This window comes from Biomphalaria glabrata, chromosome 1, assembly GCF_947242115.1.
Source record: "Biomphalaria glabrata chromosome 1, xgBioGlab47.1, whole genome shotgun sequence".
In the NCBI taxonomy this organism is placed as follows: Eukaryota; Metazoa; Mollusca; class Gastropoda; family Planorbidae; genus Biomphalaria; species Biomphalaria glabrata.
In genome coordinates, this window is record NC_074711.1 from 73207776 (window position 1) to 73216303 (window position 8528).

Here is an 8528-nt window from a genome sequence, read left to right on the forward strand (position 1 = left end):
TTTTTTTTACGTTTTATCTGTAACATGTATTAAATATATTTTAACCATTCATACTACAGATCTGATTTACTGTAATTGTGTATAGTTGCACTGTTCAATTAGATTTCAAATAAATAAATTATTTAAATTGCAATTCTTATTGCATCTTCTGGTAATAAGCCGATTTTAAAAGTTTTAATGTAGCCTATAAAGCTAGTTTCCAGTACCGGTAGATATTTTTAATGTAAACAAACTTTACACAAGCAAAGAATATTAACAATAGGGGTTTTACCAATCGTGTTTGAATTTATTTAGTCGTTTTGAAACATGACTAATAAGAATGCTTTTATATTGATTTAAATGTTTGTCTCAGTTATATTTAAATATAGATATCAATTTATAAAGATCGAGTGCGTGTAAAATTCCTACAAATAAAGATCAGCTTAGGTTAACACGTGTTTGACGTTTTCCTTGCTCGTTGCATAGAACGCGTGCTATCAAGCAAGAAAGTACACGTGTTCACACTGATGGTCAGTAGGTCAAGGCTCACTGACTCTCACTGTAAATCTTTTTCGTACCACCTCTTTACTCGATCTTTTTGTTGACGTAATAGACCTTGTGATCTCTTTCTTTTATGAGTTACACAAATGTTTAGGTCAATAACATTCAAATATAATGAAACACGTAACTAAAACTATCTTATGATTTAAATATAATTCAAGGAATTTTTATTTTAAAGTATAAGATATAACTGGCAAGATCATGATATGAACGACAGGATTTGCTATTCAGTTTCATACATTTAAAAAAAAGTTATGACTCAAAATACATGCTACATGACAGATCTAATAAACTACATTATAGGCACAGTTCGTAAATATTATCGATGACTGATTCTACGAAGATAAAGAGCATAAAAAAAAATCAAGAGGCATGCAAATGTGTTGTAGCCATAGTTGTAGACTATGTACGTGTCAGTGTTTTATCTAATATCTACTGTATACCCCATTCTAGAATATTTATGATTTAAAATATATATAAAATTAATTAGATCCATATTTTAAATCGTGCAATCTAACTTTGTAAGAACCATCTTCGTTAATTATAATGTCTATAATGCAATTTGTGTAAGTACGGTAGTCAAGTAGATGAGGTCACGAGATGAACCAACACATCCTCACATCATTTGTTCAAATGCTGCACACTGCTATATGGTATCGAAATACTAGCGTTAATAAAACAAACAATTTAAATATTCAACAAGAGACACTACTAATACAGTATTAGAGAAGATTATAGTCCTGAGGGGGGGGGGGGGGGAGAAAGACTGTGCCGCTGGTCAATGTGTAGGCTACCCGGTCACGTGGCTTACTTACAATTGACCAACCAGAGACAGGTCTACATGATAGGCTACAGCCTATTGCATCATTAAGAAAAATAGCGCCAGAACCAAACACCATGACCATCCCATTCCAGTCATAGTACTCATAGATCTACTTCAAGATTGTGTTGATTTGTGATTAACTCGACTCTATTCTAACAACTTTGGAATGTGTGCGTCAAGCAAAGGTACTTTTTATTTTATTAGACAATTAGATCTACTTTATTATTTTATACTTATTTATAATTTATAGAGATTAAGTCTGGATAAATTAAAGTAGATTAGATCTAGAATACTAGAATCTAGATCTACATTTAATTTTAATGTCATTTTTGTTTGTGAATGTGCTTTTTTGGTTTAATTAAGTTTAAGTCTAGTCAGACTAGGCCGTCACTAGGCACAAATAATTATTTTAAGTGACTCAAGGAAAGCCGTTTGAAATAATAATTATAATCATTCGAATCCCGTGGCGTGACTCACAGTTTATTAGAACCTTAATAGATTAGATTTAGAAAGTCAATTTAGAAAAGATAGTAAAACCAAATTCAACCATTAAAATTAATATTTTAAAATACGTGAGTTCTTGAGATCTATTTTCAATTTAAATGCAAAATGTAGGCCTATAAATATATTTGTGTATACTTTTTTGTAGAAGCAAATCTAACAATGTTATACTATACTATACTGAAACTAAATCTAGTCAATAATCTTGTCATTCAATATGTTGTGCAGAATTTATAATTTATCTTTATATTGCTTATGCCTTATGTAGATCTATGTATTTAATATTTCTCAAGTGTGACTTTGATTTTAAAAAATTGAAATGTTAAAAAAAATGATTTTCAGACTCTCGGAACCAAAGAGTGAAAGAATGATGGCATCACTATGATCACTTCTTGCTGGATCTGTCCAAGAGTCAATGAGTACAGGTATTTAATTTAAAATATAAAGTATTATTACTACTCAATTTTATTATAATTACCAATTGATTAAGTTTAAAAAAATTATTACTATACTTAGGTAGGTACTTCGATAAAAATTTCAAAATGATCACAATGCAATGAAACCTATGTAGTTAGATAGAGCTTGAGAAATGCTTTCCATCCAATGATACCAATTTTATATTGCTGAGTTAATTGTGAGAGAAGTTATTAAATTTTTAGTGGCCAAAATTAGCCTTCTTTAGCCTTTGTAAATAAATAAAAAATCTGTGACCGAAACAACTGACAGTTGAACTTAAATTAACTGTATTATAAAAAGTCTTAAAGATATGGGGTTGAAACTTCACACTCTTTTACATTAACCAGTATTCTGGTAAAATAAATTTAAAAAATAAGACCAAGCAATAAAATCTTTGAAAAAAAGTTAATTAATATATAAAAAAAAAGCCTTCGACAAAAAATAAAAATATATGTGATTTTGTCATCATATGAGCCCAAAAATCACAAATAAAACAAATCAGAGATCTGTATTGTGTTTTATTTTGTTTAATTATAATTCTACTGTATTTAAATAGCTATTTATATGCATCAGATAGATAATTCTTATAAATTATAAATGAAAATAGCACTGCGCAGAAAAATATTTCCTAAAATTTAATGACTATAAGTTTCATAAACTTCATAAAAAAACAGTTTTAACCTTTTTGTAGAGCACTGGCAATTAATCATTTTAAAATGCCTTAATTTAAATGCTTTAAAAATTAGATTGTAAATGAAAAATTTCTATGTGTGCTTCTAAAAATAGCTTGTGATAGACAGAAATTGACCATTTCCAGTAAATCACAGTGTTGGTTGTTACTAAAAATAGATTTTAACCATCAACTTTGAAAATTAATATCTAAAGAGTGCGCCAAGCTACAAAGTTCAAACTTAGCACACAGATATATATTAACATGCTAAATTCAATAGAATTAGTGAGATTGTTGTAACCATAAACACTTTTATTTTATTTAAAAAAGAAAATTTTACCCTTCTTTGTCTTTGTTAATTTTAATATCAAATATCTTTAAAGTGCGCCAAGAGAATTTAATGAAATTTGAAATATACACATTTCATAATATGATAAATTATTGTAGCAAACAGCATTGTTGTAACTTTTATAGGAAAAAAGTTGTAAAAATGTCAACTTTCACATAAACTTTTGTTAAGAAAAATTTAACAGATTGGCTTCAAAAGCAAATAAAAATGATCTCTGATATCTTATGTTTACAAAAAGTAATCATAATTAGTCCTCAAATCAAATACAATATGCTAAAACTTTGATGGAAATGACCACCCCTAAAAAAAGGGTAAAATGTGCTGACACACTTTTCAGCCATTTTTTGGGAGAAAAAAAAATGGATCTAGGTCAGTTTATCGAAGTACGTATAATGTGAAACAATAATTCAGCTATTTATTTATTTATGTGTCAGCAGAATCATACTTATCTCATCTTATATATTACAGATCTATCCAGTGAAAACAGCATTAAGAGAACAATAGTATGGATTATAACTTGGCTGGACTGGACATGGCACAAACAGAAAATAAATGTATTGAATTTTCAATCCAAATTATGGATATTAGGTATGAATTTTTATTTCCATATTTTTAACTAACATAATCTTTATATTTTTTTTTTATGCCACAATTGCATTGTTACTTTTCTTTCAAATCATTTCTTGATCAAATGTTTTAACTAACATAATCTTTATATTTTTTTTTTATGCCACAATTGCATTGTTACTTTTCTTTCAAATCATTTCTTGATCAAATGCTGCGTCAACCTAACCTAAGAGGCTGAGTATTTTAATTTTTTATGAACATTGTGTGTAAACTGTTAGGTCTTTATACCTCCTATAATTCGCTGTGTGGTTGTGAAATGTTTTCTCCACCATCACCAGATAACTATGTCAGTGACTTTCTATTGGAAAAACATACTACTTATACATATGATGGTAGGCTCATATTTCACAGAATTTTGAACTCTGTTATCACTTGTTGGAACAACTGAAGCTCAATTGCATCTTGAGGGACAGATAAACAACAATTAATGTACTGTTAGTTTACGTCAAGTCACGTTTGCATGGATGCAAGATTGTTTGGTATATGATACGAGTTGTAAGATTAAAAAAAATTTTTTTTTTTATTTTTTTTTTTTAACTTGTGCAGGATATGTACATGTGCGAAAATACAGTAGTTAATGAAGCCTGCATACACAAATCATGAATAGATAATGTCAGCATTTTTTGGTTTGGAAAAAGTGAAAATCATTGTGTTTTTGTTTTTTGTATGTTTTATTTGAACATTTCATTTTGAAATCATAGGAATATATTTAAACATTTTTTATTTTTTTTTTATGTTCTTCTTAGATTATTCAAGTGAGTTACCCAAGTCTGTCAAATAACTTAGAGAAATTACTTGAACTTGGCACATGTGATGGCACAGAAATCGTAAAAAAAGAAGGATGATGGCTTCAACTCTGAAGGAACATCCCAAACATGTAAAACATTTTACAAACAAACCTAATCAAAGTTTATAAATGTTTAAAAAAAGTAAGATGCACAAGCAAATTTATTTACATACTACAGATATTAGAACTAATGACTAATGGAAAAAAAAAAACTACCTATCTAGACTTAACAACAAAGAAATAAGTAAATATAATAATTTAAACATGTGCTGGATCTTGTTAGTTTAATAACATACTATGTAAGTGCATTACATAAAACATGTAGTGGTTCTTGGTTGTTGATTACCGGTACTGTGCTTTTTTCAAATACACATTAGTTTTGACTGTGACTCTCGCCTCACCGTGGAACATATCCTCGTTGATTGCCCCAGATACCAGGATGTCAGGGCGAAATATTTTAGAGTCACTAATTTAAATACACTATTTGATGGTGTTGACCCTGGGAAGGTACTGGACTTTATCCGGGAAGTGGGGCTATCTACGAAGATCTGATTTATGAATTTGTGAACATGCACTATTTACATTAGATTTTTACCAAATATTTAAATTTTTACTACCTTTACTATTTTAACTGAATAGACCTTGATTTTAATGATATGACTGTATAGAATCTGGCCCTTGTTGTTTAGAGAGAGAGGGATCCTTAGGGGACTGCAGGCACGACATGGCCTAAATTGTGCAGATGTGCCTCAAATCAAAAATCAAATCAAATCAATCACATTAGTTTTGTCATATGTTAATTATATATATTTATGTTCACCATTAATTATTTCGTTCAGCTATAGCAACATAAGGAAGGCATGGTGGCTAAGTGGCTTCCAGACCCGAATTAGAATCTCAGTGAAAATTGGGATTTTTAAGACACCCTAACTCTGATGGATACTGGTACCTGATTTTAGCTGGGGAAAGTAAAAACAGTTGTTTAGCTAGCTACATGACACCCTGCTTGTTAACCATTAGCCAAAGAAACTGATGGCCTTAACATCATCTGCCCTATAGATGCTAAGTTTGAAAAGGGGAACTTTACTTTTATTACAACATAAGGTTATAAGTTGTAAGTTACAGATGATGTACCATATGAGCATCATTGTTGTTTACTGGCTTTTGAACAGTAGCTTGAAACATTTGCTCTTACTTACATAGAATATTCACTGTTAAAAAATTATGAATATGATAGTGCAGCTAGTTACTCTGCTCAAAATTGAAAAAAATATTTTGTTGAAATTATAAACATGAGCTACCGGTATATATAAATGTATAGTTTTCATTGTTGAGCACACACTTTTTCTTTGGTACTGGGTAACGTACATGACCTATATTTTTTTGAAATATTATCATCTAAAATTAGGCGAGGTCTTGAGAATATTTACCTCGAACAGACTCAGCTTTGGGTTTTTGTGCATGTAGACCCTATTGATTAAAAAGCACCAGTCTCTAATTATATTTTACTTGTTTAAATTTATATATTTATGGTTATTAATTATTCTTTGTATTTATTTTTTAATTTTTTTTTTGTAAAGTAAGCACTGGTATTTTTCTAAAAGTATGTTTCACATTTATTTCATTTTAAACAAATTAAGTCATTTACTTAATGTTCAATTATGTTCTAAATGTATGTTTTTAAAATTTCAGTGTTTATATTGCTAACATTTCACAAACTTGTTACAGGTAGCTTATTTTTGTTTTGGGTCATTTTTTCTTTAGAACTACCGGTACAACATAATCTGATGTTAATTTTTTTTTAATTTGTTTCATGATTGTCAAAACAGTTTGCTTTTCAATTTACATACAGCAGGCCCATACTTTGTTTAGATAATTCTGAATTACATTCTATATATAATTTATAGGTTTCTGTATAGGCTATTCAAGCTTTTGTACATGTTAAAATTTCATAAATTTGGTAGCCATTATATTTTTTAAAAAATTTTATGGTATAATAAGTACTTATTGTATTTTTAAAAATATAAGCATCCATATTTTAAAAACTTATTTCTAATTTGCCATTTTAAGCAATTTGTTATTACAATTAATATTTAAATGAATATGCTTTTACTTATTTCAGTGTACATATTGCTTACATTCCACCAACTCAATACTTTTTTTTGTTACTTTTATTTTTTTATATTTTTTTTACATAATTACAAAAGCTAAGTTGTTGTTTTTTTGTTGTTGTTGTTGTTTTTATGATTGTCAAAACTGTTTGCTTTAAACATAATTTTTATACAGCACTTATACTTTCTGTAGATGATCCTGAATTATGTTCTTTATAAATTTGTTATAGATTTTCATGTTATCATTCACAGCATTGCTAACATTAACATTTTATAATGCAATAAACTATTAATTTCAACTAGTAAATTGTTTATGTAATTATTTATGTCATTTTATGCCATTTCAGCTAGAGCTCAGTGTCATTTCTTACTGGCCTCATCTGGGCCCCTAACTGAACCCAGACTCAGCCCTAAGGGCACCCGTTTGGGCCAACATTCATCCCCTAAATGGGGCCCATGTGGTTAGCCCTTTCTGGCCCCTCAATGTTTCCCCCATACTGGCCCCATAAGGGATCCATCAGGGCTTCATCTGGGCCCTCTAACTGAACCCATTTGGGCCAACATTCATCCCCCAAATTGGGCCCATGTAGTTAGCCCTTTCTGGCCCCTCAATGTTTGCCCCATGAGGGTTCCATCAAGGGTTCATCTGGGCCCCCTAACTGAGCCCAGACTCAGCCCTAAGGGCACCCGTTTGGGCCATCGTTCATCCCCCAAATTGGGCCCATGTGGTTAGCCCTTTCTGGCCCCTCAATGTTTACCCCATACTGGCCCCATGAGGGTTCCATCAAGGGTTCATCTGGGCCCCCTAACTGAGCCCAGACTCAGCCCTAAGGGCACCCGTTTGGGCCATCGTTCATCCCCCAAATTGGGCCCATGTGGTTAGCCCTTTCTGGCCCCTCAATGTTTACCCCATACTGGCCCCATGAGGGTTCCATCAAGGGTTCATCTGGGCCCCCTAACTGAGCCCAGACTCAGCCCTAAGGGCACCCGTTTGGGCCAACGTTCATCCCCCAAATGGGGCCCATGTGTTTAGCCCTTTCTGGCCCCTCAATGTTTACCCCATACTGGCCCCATGAGGGTTCCATCAGGGCTTCATCTGGGCCCCCTAACTGAGCCCAGACTCAGCCCTAAGGGCACCCATTTGGGCCAACGTTCATCCCCCAAATTGGGCCCATGTGGTTAGCCCTTTCTGGCCCCTCAATGTTTGCACCATACTGGCCCCATGAGGGTTCCATCAAGGCCCCCTAACTGAGCCCAGACTCAGCCCTAAGGGCACCCGTTTGGGCCAACGTTCATCCCCCAAATGGGGCCCATGTGTTTAGCCCTTTCTGGCCCCTCAATGTTTACCCCATACTGGCCCCATGAGGGTTCCATCAGGGCTTCATCTGGGCCCCCTAACTGAGCCCAGACTCAGCCCTAAGGGCACCCGTTTGGGCCAACGTTCATCCCCCAAATGGGGCCCATGTGTTTAGCCCTTTCTGGCCCCTCAATGTTTACCCCATACTGGCCCCATGAGTGTTCCATCAGGGCTTCATCTGGGCCCCCTAACTGAGCCCAGACTCAGCCCTTAGGGCACCCGTTTGGGCCAACGTTCATCCCCCAAATGGGGCCTATGTTTTTAGCCCTTTCTGGCCCCTCAATGTTTCCCCCATACTGGCCCCATG

At 33.0% G+C, this 8528-nt stretch overlaps 1 long non-coding RNA gene across 1 annotated transcript; it reads left to right on the forward strand.

Annotated features, from left to right (window-relative positions):
* The first annotated feature begins 245 nt into the window (after positions 1 to 245).
* LOC129923248 (uncharacterized) lies at positions 246 to 7289 on the forward strand. The gene is made up of 4 exons (XR_008775162.1): positions 246 to 1548; positions 2207 to 2289; positions 3808 to 3927; positions 4713 to 7289. It is a non-coding gene; the product is annotated as an uncharacterized LOC129923248 (long non-coding RNA).
* Positions 7290 to 8528: the final 1239 nt, after the last annotated feature.